General features: G+C 42.8%; 1 pseudogene; it reads right to left on the reverse strand.

Annotated features, from left to right (window-relative positions):
* Window positions 1–7,518: 7,518 nt before the first annotated feature.
* Window positions 7,519–15,189, reverse strand: LOC112836527 (cell division control protein 42 homolog pseudogene; annotated as a pseudogene).
* Between the last annotated feature and the right edge of the window lie 124 nt (window positions 15,190–15,313).

Genomic DNA, 15,313 nt, shown 5'->3' on the forward strand with positions numbered 1-15,313 from the left:
GCAATAACGAATCGTGATACTATGGCCTCTGCCAAGCAGTCTGTTAGCCACAGTGTCCTCCCTTGGGCCCCTTGGGAAGTACCAGGCCAGCTAACCTTGCACAGACTCAGACTTAGCACAGCCCTCAGGCGAACCCATCCTTTCATTCACTGTAGCAATGGAAACAATCAAGAGCCGGGAGAAATTCAGGCATTTTCAATTTTGTGGCCTTTGGAATTAGAGCTTCCCACAAGAACTCTAAGTAAGGGCCATAACGGCCAGGATTTTTGTCTGCTCGTTCCCTGCCATAATCCTAGTAGCCAGGACAGTGCTTGGCACTTAGCAGGTACTTTGTAGGTTTAGTTGAATGAATGGGCGAATAAGCCCGTAGACATTTACTAGAGTTTAACTATGGTGATATGAGCGAATTCACGCTGGGCAGGATATGACTTATAGCTGAGTCAAATGTAAAAAAGGTTTTAGTCCTCTACGCTCCCCTTTTCTATGGCAGCCTTTAAAATATCGCCGTTTTATGGGGCAATTTTAATGGAAATAAACCTAGTAAGTTAAAGTTATATAATTAATTCTATTCAGCCTCCATTGTAATTACTTACTGATCTGAGGCTGCTCGTGGAACACCTGGCAAACAGTGAAAGAAAAACAGCAGCAGGTGTTTGGACTTAGTTTGTGCTTGCTAACTAATTAGATGAGGATTTTTCCCCTGGAAATCCTAAGCAGTTTTCATCTGGTTCAAAAATTGAAAGTTGGAACCCAGGGGCCTCAGCCGACTGTTTATCCTTTCTTGCTTCTGGACTAGAAGACGTTCTTTTTTTTTTTTTTTTTTTTAAGATTTTATTTATTTATTTGACAGAGAGAGAGGGAACACAAGCAGGGGGAGTGGGAGAGGGAGAAGCAGGCTCCCTGCAGGGAGCCTGACGCGGGGCTCCATCCCAGGATCCAGGGATCATGACCTGAGCCGAAGGCAGACGCTTAATGACTGAGCCACCCAGGCGCCCCTGGACTAGAAGACATTCTATCATCAAGATGCTTTTACACAGGACTGATCTTATGCATTAGAAGTCAGTTTTGTAGTTTGCCTCGGCCTTCTGATGATGCCAGATCTTACGCAGTGCATCCAGAGCACCACCTGGAATCAGGCTGTCATGGGTTAGGATGCAACTCTGCCATTTACTAGCAGTGTGACCTTGAGCATGTTACTTAACCTTTCTGTGCTCCAGTTTCAAAATCTGTAAAATGGGGATAATGATAGTATTTACCTCACTAGATTATCATGAGGATTAAGCAAATAAACAATGCCTTGTATGTGATAAGTGCCATGTGTTTTTCAAATAAATCCTTAAAGTTAACTGTCATTTCCAGTATGTTAGTTCCCAATAAAATTTTTGTCAATAATTGATTATATGGTAACTTGGGCATATGATGGGAGTTATTATAAAAAGATTGATATATGTGCCTCGTAAAAATTAAGAAGGTAGCTTCTAAATAAAGGTGTGGTGTGGTCAAGGGTTGTTTCGGTGGAGTGTGTCAGCTAAGGCTTTTGACAGCGTGCAAGCGAAATTCGCTGTGGTTACCTGATACAAAACCACTGGGGAGGCCTGCAGAATCAAGCCTCAGAAAGGACTGGAATCAGGCATTTCCAGGGATATCAAGAGCCTGGACCCATGAACGGCCCCTTTAGGAGTGATTGCAGTGAGTCTCCCTCTTGCATCACTCCCTAGAGAGCTACGTTCTTTGAGAGAGTTTGGTCTGAAGTCACATGCCCACCCTTGGGCCTTGGGGTAGGAGCAGATGTGGCACCTGATTGGCTGGTCCCAACGGGATGACAAGAAATGGGGGAGAGAGAGTATCCTAAAGAAAAGCCGGGTGTCATCACCCAAAGAAGGGGGGAGGGTTGGTAGGCAGGCCAAAGAAGCAGCTGTCCACCTCATGAAGAAAGAAAGAGGGTGGGAAATGTTTTCCGAAACCTTGCTTATGTTTGTACTGCTGGCCCTTCCAGGAATTTAAATGTTTCTCTCTTCAGAGGGTACTCCCCCGAGAGGCTGGCTCATCCTCAGGGCATTCATACAAAAAGAGCAAGAATCTGGCACTAATCATAGACCGCTTCTCTCCCTGTGGCTTAATGAAGCTGCTCCCGAGTTGTTTGTGTTGCATTAATTTAAATACTAATCTTTGCCTCACAATTTCATAATAGCAATAATTTCTAGTTCAATCAAAACACATTATGCTGAACTTTCAGAATTCAACAAATGACAAGCTTACAAAACTGGCTCGCATATTCATGAATCCTTCTTTTTCAGTGGGGTTGTTTTTGGCTATAAGTACGAGAACCCCCCAACTTGATGTTGCTTAAGCCAAACAAAAATGTCTTGGTGCCCAGAACTGAATGTCCAGATGTAGGACAGGCATCAGGGGACTTAATCCAGCGGTTCCAACTCGACTTCTCTGCAAGTGCCACGAGGCTTTCTGCTTTTCTTTTCTCTCTCTGTTCTTTATCTCAGGCTGGAAGCAAGATGGCGCAGGATTTTCAGGCCTCTCCAGCACCCAAAACAATAACCGGAGGAAGATGAGATCATTTTTTAACGTAAGTCTCAGGAATAAGGTAACTTTCCCTAGAATCTTCTAGTGCTTTCCTCTCATCTCCTTGGTCCAGACTGGATCACATGGCCAATCCTGCAGAAGTCCTTGTGGCCAAGAGGATACCCTATGCTAACTGGGTTAGATCTGGGTTCTTGAACTAGTCGCTGGCAAAGAGAATTATATTATCCTGCCTGGCCCCCAACTCACCGGCCATTAGACAATAAGAAAGAGGAGGAATTTATGTTAAAGAAAAATAGAGTAGGCATTGATCTTTTTTCTCCCCCAGTATCTGAACCTCACTACCGCCCCACTCCATGTCTGAGGAATTTAAGACTTAGTGGAAGACAGAGGCCACTTTCCACAAACAATGGAGACACCATCAGCTCTCTGACCTTCCTCAAAGGTGGAGCAGGGGCATGGAACAGAGGCTGCGCCGATCACACATAACTGTTTCAGTGAGGTTCATTTTGGAACCCATGATGCCAAGAGCCAGTAATGGCCTGAAAAATCTGTTTGAGTGGTTATGGTAGCTGGTTTCCAAGGACAGAAGTGGCAACAGCACATACATCTAGTAGAGGGTTGCCAGGTTCAGCAAATGAGAGTACAATTAAATTTGAATTTCAGATTAAAGAAAAAAACAAATAATTTTTAGTATAATTTTTTTAGTATATCTCAAATATTGCATGGGACATAGTTATATTTTTAAAAACTCATGCACTCTTTCCTTAAAATTCAAACTTAACTAGGCACCCTGTTTTATCCAACTATAATCCAGTGGCATCGGAGTGTTCAGTGGCAATGGCAAGAGGGTCCTCAACCAGACTGGGTTTGTGGCTGGTTTTGGGTTCTGGTCCATGCTGCTACCCCCTCAGTTTCCAAGCCTCCTTCTGCATCATTACCAGAAATTCTGTGAGAATCAATCATACAGCATAAGTTTCAGTTGCTTGCAACTGTGAACTAGTATCACACAAACCTCAACATCCATTACAAAAATTTGAACCTGTCCTTTAGCATTGAAATCAGGATGAGAGACAAAGAGGAAAAGGGGCATTTTTAAAGCAGAAACAGCATGGTACTTCCTTCTGAGGTCTGGGCCCTAAGGAACTAGGGTTTGGGGTTTTTTTTTATAAGCTTCTGCTTTATCAGTGGCTTAAGGAATTTCACAAAATGCCTCCTACTTCGACTGACCTAAGCGTGAAATGGAAACAATCCTGGAATGTTACATGAATTAAAAATTAAGGATTACAAAATTCTGGCATAGACAACATCTTTCCCTTATTATAAGGACTCTTCCTTTCCTTTAGCCCTATCGTGACGGATACAACTAAATTCTTATATAAATAATCACCCTGTTATTAAGTTTAATAATATGAATACATTGAAAACCTGTAACATGAAAAGCATTATTAATACTTTTTGGCTCCTACATTCCATTGTATTCCTAGTAACCTTCTTACTTTCCCAGAACAATATGTTTCCTCTTGGGGATCAGGGGCTGATGCTAATTTGCTACTTGTCATTGGGTCAATATAATGAAGCAATTTAATTACACTCATGGTTATAGACTGGAAAAACTGCCCTTCTTTCTTCTCTAGATATGAAAGAAGCATCTTGGTTCCAGATCATGAAATTTGTATTTCACACACATGCCGGGGGATACTGGGTCTCTTGGGCTACTGGCTCATTAAGCGCTGGCAAAGGTTGTTGAACTTGGTGCTTAGATGCTGGACACAGCCTCCCTGGCTTTTTCCAGCTTATTCCCTCACAGCTGGAGCTGCTGACATGGCTCTAGAAGCCAAATCTGAAGCAAAGATTCTCTTAACAATTGAAAAGGGGTGGTGAGTTGGTGGTGGTGGTGGTGGTGGTGGTGGTGGTGGTGGTGTTGTTCCCGGGGTCCATCCCTCTCTTTTGCATAGAGAAATACAGCCCCCACATGATAGGAAATCTAAGAGGGACAGCAAAATCACCGCCTGCCATCCTAAAGAAGCTGAGTGGTCCCTGAAGATTCCTTCTATGGGAACCTATTTCTCATTGTCCCAGTCTAGCCAAAGTGGTGGAGCATGTGACCTTGGCCTGGTCCCATATGTGATCATAATGACTAGTCCTCTCAACCACAACCAAGGGGACACAATAAAACCTGGACTGGGGCTCTTGAGGAAGGAAAAAATTTGCCCTTTTTCCCTGGATTTGAAGTGATAGCAATTTAGGTTTGGAACTACAGCAACCAAACTGCTACCACAGTAAAGAGGCTTGTCTGAAAATAGGGTGAAGCAGAAGTTGTAGGACTGAAGATAAAAGAGAAACTAGGTCCTGGTGACATCCCTTGACCTCATTCATCGTTTCTGTGCCAGACCTACCCCTAGAATTGCCAAAGTCCTCTTTCTAGGTCAGTTTGGTTCCTGTCACTTGGAATAGACGGAGTTCTAATTGATACAGTGGGGTCTGTCCACCCCTCCCCGCCCCGCCCCGCACTTGCAAATGTGAGAATGTCCAGAATGAACAACACTCACAGCCAGGCCTGGGACCAAGGCCTGGGACCTCTGGATCACTATTAGGCAGAGTCTCATCCGGGATCTCCTGCTGTAGACCATGTAACTTCAGACAGGTCATCTCACTTGGGAGTCTCTGTCTCCTCCCCATCAGAAGAATATTCCTACCCACCCTAGAGACTCCCATTGCCATTGTGGGGATAGCAATGGACAAGGAACTGGTAGGGCGAAGCACTTGCTACAGTGTTATTCTGCAATAACACAGCAGGAGTCTACTTGCTTTCCAAGTAGTCTGGGGAGCTTCACCCACAGAAGGAACTCTGGGACCACACTTTATTGTTTTTGTTTTTTCCTGAAGGACATGATGTGTTCCAAAACCAGAGAGTTTACATGATAGATTATCTTTTTATTCAGCCACCTTGCAGGTCATGCTTTGTTTCATTATGTGTTTGGTGGTCAAACCACATTTTCTATCAAGAGCCCATGATGTGTTCTAAAACCAGAGAGTTTACACGATAGATTACCTTCTTATTCAGCCACCTTGCAGGTCATGTTTTGTTTCATTACATGTTTGGTGGTCAAACCACATTTTCTACTAAGAGCTCATGGCTTGTCTTTAAGTGGGAATGGTTAAAAGTTAAATGTGATTATATCTGTTCGGGGCCTATGAATAATTTTGATAATAATGTTCAATATGTGTTATTTTATAAAACCCTGCCCTCAACTCAGGATTAAATGGAATTGACTCACTGGTCTGTTTGGTCTGTTTGGGCAGAGGTGGGACAGTGCTAGATGACATGTTTCAGTTATCAGATTTCTAATAGTTTTCCAAATGTGTTCCTGAGAAAAGGACTAAGTATGAGTGACACTACAATAAATGTCCTGTGAATTAGAAAAGTGAAAAATCAAAGAGGAGAGAAAGCTCAGTGTCTCTACAGTTGTTTTAAGAATTGTGTTGACATGGTCATGATGCCATCACCTGCCAATTTCGTATTAGAAAGTATTTGCTGGTTTCTACAGTCAGCGAGAAACAAGACAGAAAGGGTCCTGAAGTAAGTGGAGATGAAACCCCTATATCTCAGTCTTTGTATTTCCACGAGGAAATTTTGGCTCCCGAGAAGGTCTAATTATAGCTGCACATCTGTTTTCCAATCCAGCATTTTTAGGAATAAAACTGATGTTTTGATCTTCATGGGTCTGACTCCTGTGTGCTCTTTCATGAGTTTGGAGTTGATCCCGACGTGGGAACATTTTGGAGAGAGAAACTGGGGGAAGCATGATCCTGTGGCCATGGTCAGCGTTTGTGTTTTATTCAGGGGATGATGAAAAGATCATTGAAGGGTTTCCAGTAGAGTGATGTGCTCAGATTTACATACTGTTGTGTGAAGAATGGAGTATAGGGAGCAAGAATGGTGGAAGGGAGATAGGTTACGAGGGTATGGCTGTGGTCCAGGTGAGGGATGGAGTGGTTGGAACCAGGAAGGTAGCAGTGGAAGGAGAAATGAAGAAACTCCAAGTGCCTTATTGGAGTAAAGATATCCTTTATGAGCAAAATAAAGATCACTTCACATTTGGTGTACATTTACTTACAATGATACATTTTTAAGTTTTCTTGTCTCTTCAATTCCCCTTTCTTTCTTTTTTTTTTTTTTTTTTGAGAAAAAAAAATTTTTTTTTAATTGCGTACTCAATCCATTTGGTGTATTTCAAAAGGTGCAATACCTTTCTTCATTTATCAGTGAAAGAAGTTAGAAATTAACTTCAGAAAAAAAAAATCAGCAAATGGCAAACAAATTTCCTTGAAAGTCACAGTCACATATATAGTGCATCCTAGAAAAGAGGAGGGGCAAGACAGGTTCCACCCACTTTCATGAGTTTCATCAAATACTGGGCCTACTCAAGGGTGGAGAGAAAAGGCAACTTTCAAAAAGGAGTATGTTATTAAATGAGGCATTTACTATACTCCTTCCTAAGAGCACCAGGTGGGGAACAAGTTTTCTAAACTAGATCTAGGAAGTGGAATGTGGAATCAATCGGTCCTCCTCCCCTTAAGGGCTGTCCAATGGTTAATGAATTTAAGAAAACATGACTAAATAAAAACAAACCCCACACACACTCCCCGCACCCCACCTCCCTCCCCCGCAAAAAAAAGAAAAAAGAAAAAAAGAAAAAAGAAAAACAAAACAAAACCTAAATGTCCCAGATCATTCTCCAGAGTGGATGGAGCCCAGGAGCAGCTTCAACAACCTAAATTAGTCTGTTACAGAATCATCACAAGCATGCCTTGCTTTTAAACAAACAAACAAAAAAAATTGAAACAACAAAACAAAAACTAGTACTAATCACTTTTCTGACAATATACAATTACTCAAATTAACTAGTAATGAGAGGGGGAAGGGGACCATACCTACGGGCCTTGTCTCACACGAGTGCATGTGGGTAGGTGCAGGGCATTTGTCATTATTGCAAAAACGAATTTTAATCTTTAATCTTTAGTTTGATTTAACATTGCTTTTAGGACGATGCTGACACCAGCTGTGCGGAAAGGGCTCTGGAGAGATGTTCATAGCAGCACACACTTGCGGCTCTTCTTCGGTTCGGGAGGCTCCAGGGCAGCCAGTATTGCTTCGTCAAATACATTCTTTAGGCCTTTCTGTATGAGTGCAGAACACTCCACATACTTGACCGCCTTCAGGTCACAGGCCAGCTTTTCAGCAGTCTCTGGAGTGATAGGCTTCGGTTTGTTCTTGGCAAGTTTCTCAATCGTAGAGGGGTCATCTCGGAGATCAGTTTGGGTCCCAACAAGCAAGAAAGGAGTCTTTGGACAATGGTGAGTTATTTCAGGCACTCACGTTTCCTTCACATTTTCAAATGAGGATGGAGAGACCACTGAAAAACAGACTAGAAATACATCTGTTTGTGGATAACTCAGCGGTCGTAATCTGTCATAATCCTCTTGCCCAGCAGTATCAAAAAGTCCAAGAGTATATGGCTTTCCACCAATCATAACTGTGACTGCATAGTTGTCAAAAACAGTGGGTACATACTCAGATGGAAATTTGTTTGTTGTGTAGGATATCAGAAGACACGTTTTACCAATGGCACCACCACCCACAACAACACACTTAATTGTCTGCATTGCTGAAACAGTTTTGTATCCACTTTAAATATTTCAAATTCGATGATGACCTCAGCTTCTCCACTGGGGCGTTGGCAGCACTCAATTCCCCTTTATTTCTGATAGAGACTCTAATTCAAGGACTTACCCCTGCTTCCCCGGGAGAGAGTCATGATAGAACATGCTTCACAAACATGTGCCAAGTTACAATGATAAACAAAAGGTAAAGGCCAATATCATGTAACAGTCCGACTGATAATGTGTTTACTTCCTGGCTTGTGACACTTTGACCATACCCTCAAAATTGCTGTATCATAATAATCTTAAATGTACTTATTGGACCATTTAATTTCTTCTTTGTAGTCAAGTGATATCTAAATGGTTCTAGGATTTGACATCCTGCACAGCCATGTTTCTGATTGAACACTTCTTTTATGTGTTAAGGATCCAACCATGTACAACTCTTTCATGGGGTCAGTTTCCTTCCCTTAAAGTTTACCTGTTTGTAAGAATAATTGTGCGTAGTTGGATTGTTAATAGAGTGCCACTGAATGACCTGGCATACCATACTTAGGTAAGGAGCAGATCATAAAAAATATGTAATTCCTGGTTGATTTATGGTTACAGATTAGCAAGTTGTCCTCCCCACAGAGTCAGGATCACCCTTGGTTAATGGCATTGGACAAAGATATTCTACTCCCATTAACTTACACGTTTTGGAGAGAGAGGTTTTCCAAAGTAAATTACAGGAACTGGATTTACCTGGCTTCTGTGAAAACGGTTTTATTTTTTCTTTCCTTTTTTTTTTTAGAATTTGCAAAACATATTTATTTATATAAGACGATTTTGTGAAGTCAGAATAGATATCCTTATCCCAATTTTGTTTTATACTTCAGTGGCTTTTAGTGTATTCACAAAGTTGTATGATCATCCCATTATCTAATTCCAGAACATATTCAAGACCTAAAAAAAACAAAAACAAAACAAAAACCAAAAAACACCATCCATACCCCTTGGGAGTTCCCCTAGCTCCTGGAAACCACTCACTTACTAGCTCTATGGATTTGCTTATTCTGGACATTTCAGACAAATGGAATCATTCAATATGTAGCCTTTTCTGGCTGGCTTCTTTCTGTGGGCGTGTTTTCAAGGTTCATCTATATTGTGGCATGCATCATAACTTTACTCCATTTTATGGCCAAATAATATTCCATTGCGTGGATACACTACATTTTGTTATCCATCAGTTGGTGGACATTTGGGTTGTTCCTACATTTTGGCTATCAAGAATAATGCCGCTATGAACATTCACGTATGTGCAAGTTTTGGTGTGCACATGTATTACCAACTTTGTTGCGTATACACCTAGAAGTGGAATTATTAGATCATATGGTAACTCTATGTTTAACCTATGAGGAATTGCCAAACTTTTTCATAGCAACTGTGCCATTTTCATTTCCACCAGCAGTGAGCCTTCCGGTCTCCCCACATCTTCACCAACACTCGTTCTTGTCTTTTATATAGCAGTCTTAGTGCGTGTAGTTTGTCCTAGTAGTTTTGATTTGTATTTCCCTAATGATTAATGATATTGAACATATTTTCTTGTGCTTATTGCCCATTTGTATATCTCCTTTGGAGAAATGTCTATTCGAATGCTTTGCCAATTTTTTAATGAGTTGTTTTTTCACTGTTGAGTTGTAAGAGTTCTTTATATGTTCTAAAATCAGGTCCCTTCTCACATATATGATTTACAAATATTTTTCTCCACTCTGTAGGTTATCTTTTCACTTTCTTGGGTGTCCTTTGAGGCACAATTTTTTTTTTTTAATTTTGAAGAAATCCAATTTATCTCATCTTTTTGGTTGCTTGTTCTTTTGGTGTCATATCTATGAAATCATGGCCTAATCCAAGGACACAGAAATTTATGTTTCCTTCTAATAGTTTTATAGTTTTAGTTCTTACGTTTAGATCTTTGATCCATTTTGAGTGAATATTTGTGAATTGTGTAAGGTATGGGTCCAACCTCATTCCTTTTGCATGTGGATATGCAGTTGTCCCTAGCACCATTTACTGAAGATACTATCTTTTTCCTTTGGATGGTCTTGTACTCTTGTTGAAAATCAACTCAACATAAATAAATAAATCCATGTTTATTTCTGGACTCTCAATTCCGTCCTATTGATCTATGTGTCTGTCTTTATGCAAGTACCACACTGTTTTGAATATTGTAGCTTTGTAGTGAGTTTTGAAATTAGAAAGTATAAGTCCTCCAACTTTGTTCTTTTCAAGATTGTTTTGGCTATTTCGTGTCCCTTGGATTTCCACATAAACTTTAGGAACAGCTTGTCTACCTCAGCAAAAGAAGGCACCTGGGATTTTGACAGGGATTTTATTCAATCTACAGATCAACTGGGGAAGTATTAACAACTTAATAATATTGTCTTCCAGTCCATAAACATGGGCTGTCTTTCCATTTATTTAACACTTTAATTCCTTTTGATGAGGTTTTGCAATTTTCATTGTACAAGTCTTATACTTCTTTTATTAAATTTATATACAATTCATTCATTCTTTTTGAATTTTGTATGTTGAGTCAAATCCTACATCCTTGCTAAACTTGCTTATTCTAATAGTCTTTAGAATCTTTAGGAGATTCTATATATAAGACCATGTCATCTGCCAAGAGAGTTTTACTTCTTCCTTTCCAATCCAGATGCCTTTCATTTGTTTTTCTTAATTGCTCTGGCTAGGAACCCACAGTACAATGTTGAATAGAATCAGTGGGCATTTGGTGTGACCAGATGACCTCTCGGAACCTTAATTTTCTTCTCTGTACAATGGGAAGAATAGTATCTATTTCCTAGGGGCTGCTGAAAAGAATGATGCAAGATACCTTGCTCCAGACTTGGCACTTAATGACTGTTTCACATATGTATAGTTATTCCCTTTCCTTCAATTATCTCCTCTACTATAGTATTTTGAGCTCCCTATTTTATATCACATACCATGTTCCTATCTCAACTCTCTTGCTAGACAGTCTTCAAGCCCCCCGCTCCCCACACCAGGGACTGGTAATATTTATTTATTTAATTTCAGTATATATGACATGCAATGTCACATCACATCAGTGTCAGGTGTATAACAGTGATGCCACAACTCCATCATCATGCCCTGCTCACCACAAGTGTAGCTGCCATCTGTTACCATGCAATGCTATTACAATATTATTGACTATATTCCCTATGCTGTGCCCTTTATTCCTTGTGACTCATTCATTCCATAACTGGAAGCCTGGATCTGCCACTCCCCTTCCCCCCTTTTGCCCACCCATCCAACCTCTTCTGCTCTGGCAACCATCAGTTTGTTCTCTGTATGTATAGGTCTGATTCTCCTTTTTGTTTATTCATTTGTTGTTTTTTAGATTCCACATATAAGTGAAATCATATGGAATGTCCAACAGTCTCTGTCTGACATATTTCACTTAGCATAAGATAGACCCTCTGGGTCCATCTGTGTTGTTGCAAATGGCAAGGTCTCATCCTTTATTATGGCTGAGTAATATTACATTGTGTGTGTGTGTGTGTGTGTGTGTACATTTTTTTAACCATCTATCCATGGCACTTGGGCTGCTTCCATATCTTGGCTATTAGAATTAATGGGGCAATAAACAGAGAAGTGCATATATCTTTTCAAATTAGTGTTTTCATTTTCTTTGGGTAAATACCTAGCAGTGGAATTACTGGATCATACAGTATATCTATTTTTAAAATTTTGAGGAACCTCCATACTGTTTTCCATAGTGGCTGTACCAATCACAGTCTTCAAGCGTAACTAATGCTAGCTTCCTCTGAAGATGCCAGGGCAGTCTATCAAACCTTAGTGTACCCAATCATTTAGGCTACTTCTTAAGATGCAGATTCCAGAGATCTACCCCAAAAGATTGTTATTCCATGTGTCTGGGTGTGGCCCAGGAATCTACAGTGTCATCAAGTACCCCCAGCTATGCTGAATGGGATGGTCAAGGGCCACACTTAGGGAAAGCTATGATCTGACAAAAGCTTACTTTAGAAAACTTAGAGCTGCATTTTCTTCAAATTTGGACCTATACAAAGACAGCACACCTAGTTTTCCAGGCCCCCAGGGAGCCTCAGATGGAGCTGACCCAGAAACCTAACACAAGTTCATCACCCATGCTCCTTGTTTCTGTTCTTCTTGACAATGTGGATGTATCATTTTTGCCTGTCCAGCATCCATTTCCCCTTTCTTTGCTAACCCTCTGGATTTTCCACATTCCTAGTCCAAATGGTTCAAGCCAGGCTGATGCCCTTCCTCCCCAACCCCAACTCAAGTCAGTGAAGGTCAGCCTCCAGGACATTTACTAGAACAAAGGAGAGGAAAGCTTTTCCTCTGGGGATTGGAGGATGGTAGGAACCTAAGGCTGGAGCTGCTTGGGTTAGTCTCACATAAGTTGGAGAGCCTCCTGAGAATGAAGCAGTAAAGATGGTGGCGCTGTGACATCTTTAGCCCTCTGGAGTTCTTGGTAATATGAGTTACTAATTCTCTTTTTGGTGTGAGTCAGTTTGAGTTGGAGGAATTTCTTCTTACAGCTGGGAGTTCTGAGATGCAGAACCAACCCCTCAAATGGGGGCCTTGACGTCATCTCGTCTCTCCTCTTCTCTCACTACCTCTGTGCCCAAACAAATCTTCCCTCACTGGGCTGTCCCAGACAATACCCCTGCACCTCACTTTCCTCACAGAATGTCACCTCCTTGCCACAATGGGACACAAGTTTCCCATGTCCCTATGGGTGGGGGGCCTTGCTCTTTAGGGCCAAGTCTAGTCCACTTTTCTTCTACCCTTTGGGGCAGAAATCCTTTTCTTTTGAGAGTCATGTTATAGAGCTCACTGTTCATTACTGATTTCCTGATTAGTTAATTCACTTAGGACTCTGACATCTGTTTTACAGTCTCTCCTTCCACCTCTGCCGTCATTCCAGAGGGATTTCACCATTCCATTTAATAGCCTGTAATCACAGCTCATAAGCATTTACTGTGTACCAGGCATAGGTCTAAGTAACTTACATATATTTTGGCTCACTCAACCCTTATAACAGCATGAAGTATTATTAGCCCCATTTTATAGACGAGGAAACTGAAGCACAGAAAGGCTATTTAGACTTTTCTAGAGTTCCCCACCTACTAAGTGGTAGAGTGGGGATGAGAACAAGAAGTCTAATTGCAGAGTCTGGGCTCTTAACATAGGTGCTAGCCTCCCAGTTCCCTTTTCTCTAAAATTTTAGCATCCCCCATAGCCACTCTATATTGGTCCTGTGAAGGTGGGAGGCAGTCAGTACCTCCTCCAACTGAATCACTGTGTATCTGGAAGGTCCTTGGAGAGAAGGAGAGGTCAGCTGAAGGTGGTTTGGATGGCCATTGAAGACCTGTACTTCCCATTTCTACAGCACATGATTTATTGTCATCTCCATATAAATGTACCCACTAATACATAAGCCCAGAAACTGGTGTTGAGGTTGGGTTGACAACACAGCAACAGAAAAAAAGTTTATAGGGGCGCCTGGGTGGCTCAGTCATTAAGCGTCTGCTTTCAGCTCAGGTCATGATCCCAGGGTCCTGGGATTGAGCCTGGCATCTGGCTCCCTGCTCGGCGGGAAGCCTGCTTCGCTTCTCCCTCTCCCACTCTCCCTGCTTGTGTTCCCTCTCTCGCTGTGTCTCTGTCAAATAAATAAATCAAATCTTTGGGGGAAAAAAAAAAAGAAAAGGTTATATATTCTGTTCTGGTACCCCATAAAACCTCTTTTCTGCCCCAGTAGTCCTCATACTCTGTGGGAATGCATTCAGGTCATTCCTCAGAACGTGACCCTTGTCCCTTGTCTAACTCATGGCCCCTGTGCTCCTCAACCTTGTAGAAGCTTGGCACGATGGGTTCAAAACCTCTGGTTTTCTTCCTCCCTCTGTTTGCAAGAGCAGGGAGAAGGAAGGCGGGGGAGGGGGGGGCAGTTTCACCATCCCAGCCAATCACACCCAGACATAGCTCCATCCAGAGCTGCTCCCCCCTGAAAATTCCTACTCAGACCCCCACTCCAACATCATCAACAGTTTCGCTATCTTCACTTCCTGCTGCTGACGGCCCCCCCCCGGCTTCACAATGCCTCCTAACCAGCCAGACCCAACCTGCAACATGCATCCCTGGATCAACACCTCTGCTCCAGGTTCTACCACTGGTCGAAAAAACTCACACAAATGTGTGTACTGGCACCATTATAAATATAAGGTCGCCAAGATCAGCATGCCTCCCCCCTCACCATGACACCAAGCAAGCCTAATTAGTACTCACAACAGCTTTAATTATAACTTGAGTACTTACTACGTGCCAAGCACTGTCCTAATCACTTTACGGCGCTTCATTTAATCCTCAAAACACCACCAGCATGAGCTAGGGACCAGCATGATTCTCATTTTACATAAAGGAACACTGAGGCACCGGGAGGTCAGGACCTGCTCATGGTCACAACTGCATCAGTCCAGCCGCAGGTACACCCACCACACAGCAGCTACCTGCTGGTCAAGTCCGTCCCCGGACCGTCTCTCCCGCACTAAACTGCAGTGTCACGCCGGAGCAGCGGTTTCATCGGTTAAAGTAAAAGAACAGGAAAGAGTGAGGAGCAGGCAACATCGCGATAAGCTCCAGAAGGGAGGCGGGGGCGCAGAGATACTTCCTGGTCACCGTTACTCAGCACTTTGTGGGGTTTACGGGGTTGGGGGGGCGGGAATGTGGCGGACCTTTTCGAGGAATCCAGCCCTACCTAAGCGGCCCCTTCTCGAACGTGGGAGCGTTCCGTTAAGCCCGGCTGACCCCTTCCCGGGTGGCCCTGTGGCTCTGGGGATGGCCGTCCGCGTCCCCGCTTCCCCCGCCCGTGCACGGTGCGTGCGTCCCGTAGACCGCTCGGCGGCCAGCATACACCGCCCCCACTCCCAGCCGGGGTGCGGGCGGGCGGGGCAGCGGCCTTGGAGGCCAGGGCGCTCCGTAGAGCCCCGCCCAGCGTCCGCGCCAACTCCGCCTCCGGGGGGGCCCGCCCCCAACCGGCGTCTCGGTGGTTCCGGAAGGTGGG

The sequence above is a fragment of the Callorhinus ursinus genome, unplaced genomic scaffold (genome assembly GCF_003265705.2).
Source record: "Callorhinus ursinus isolate GAN/ISIS: 27379988/994484 unplaced genomic scaffold, GSC_fseal_2.0 scaffold24, whole genome shotgun sequence".
NCBI classification, from domain to species: domain Eukaryota; kingdom Metazoa; phylum Chordata; class Mammalia; order Carnivora; family Otariidae; genus Callorhinus; species Callorhinus ursinus.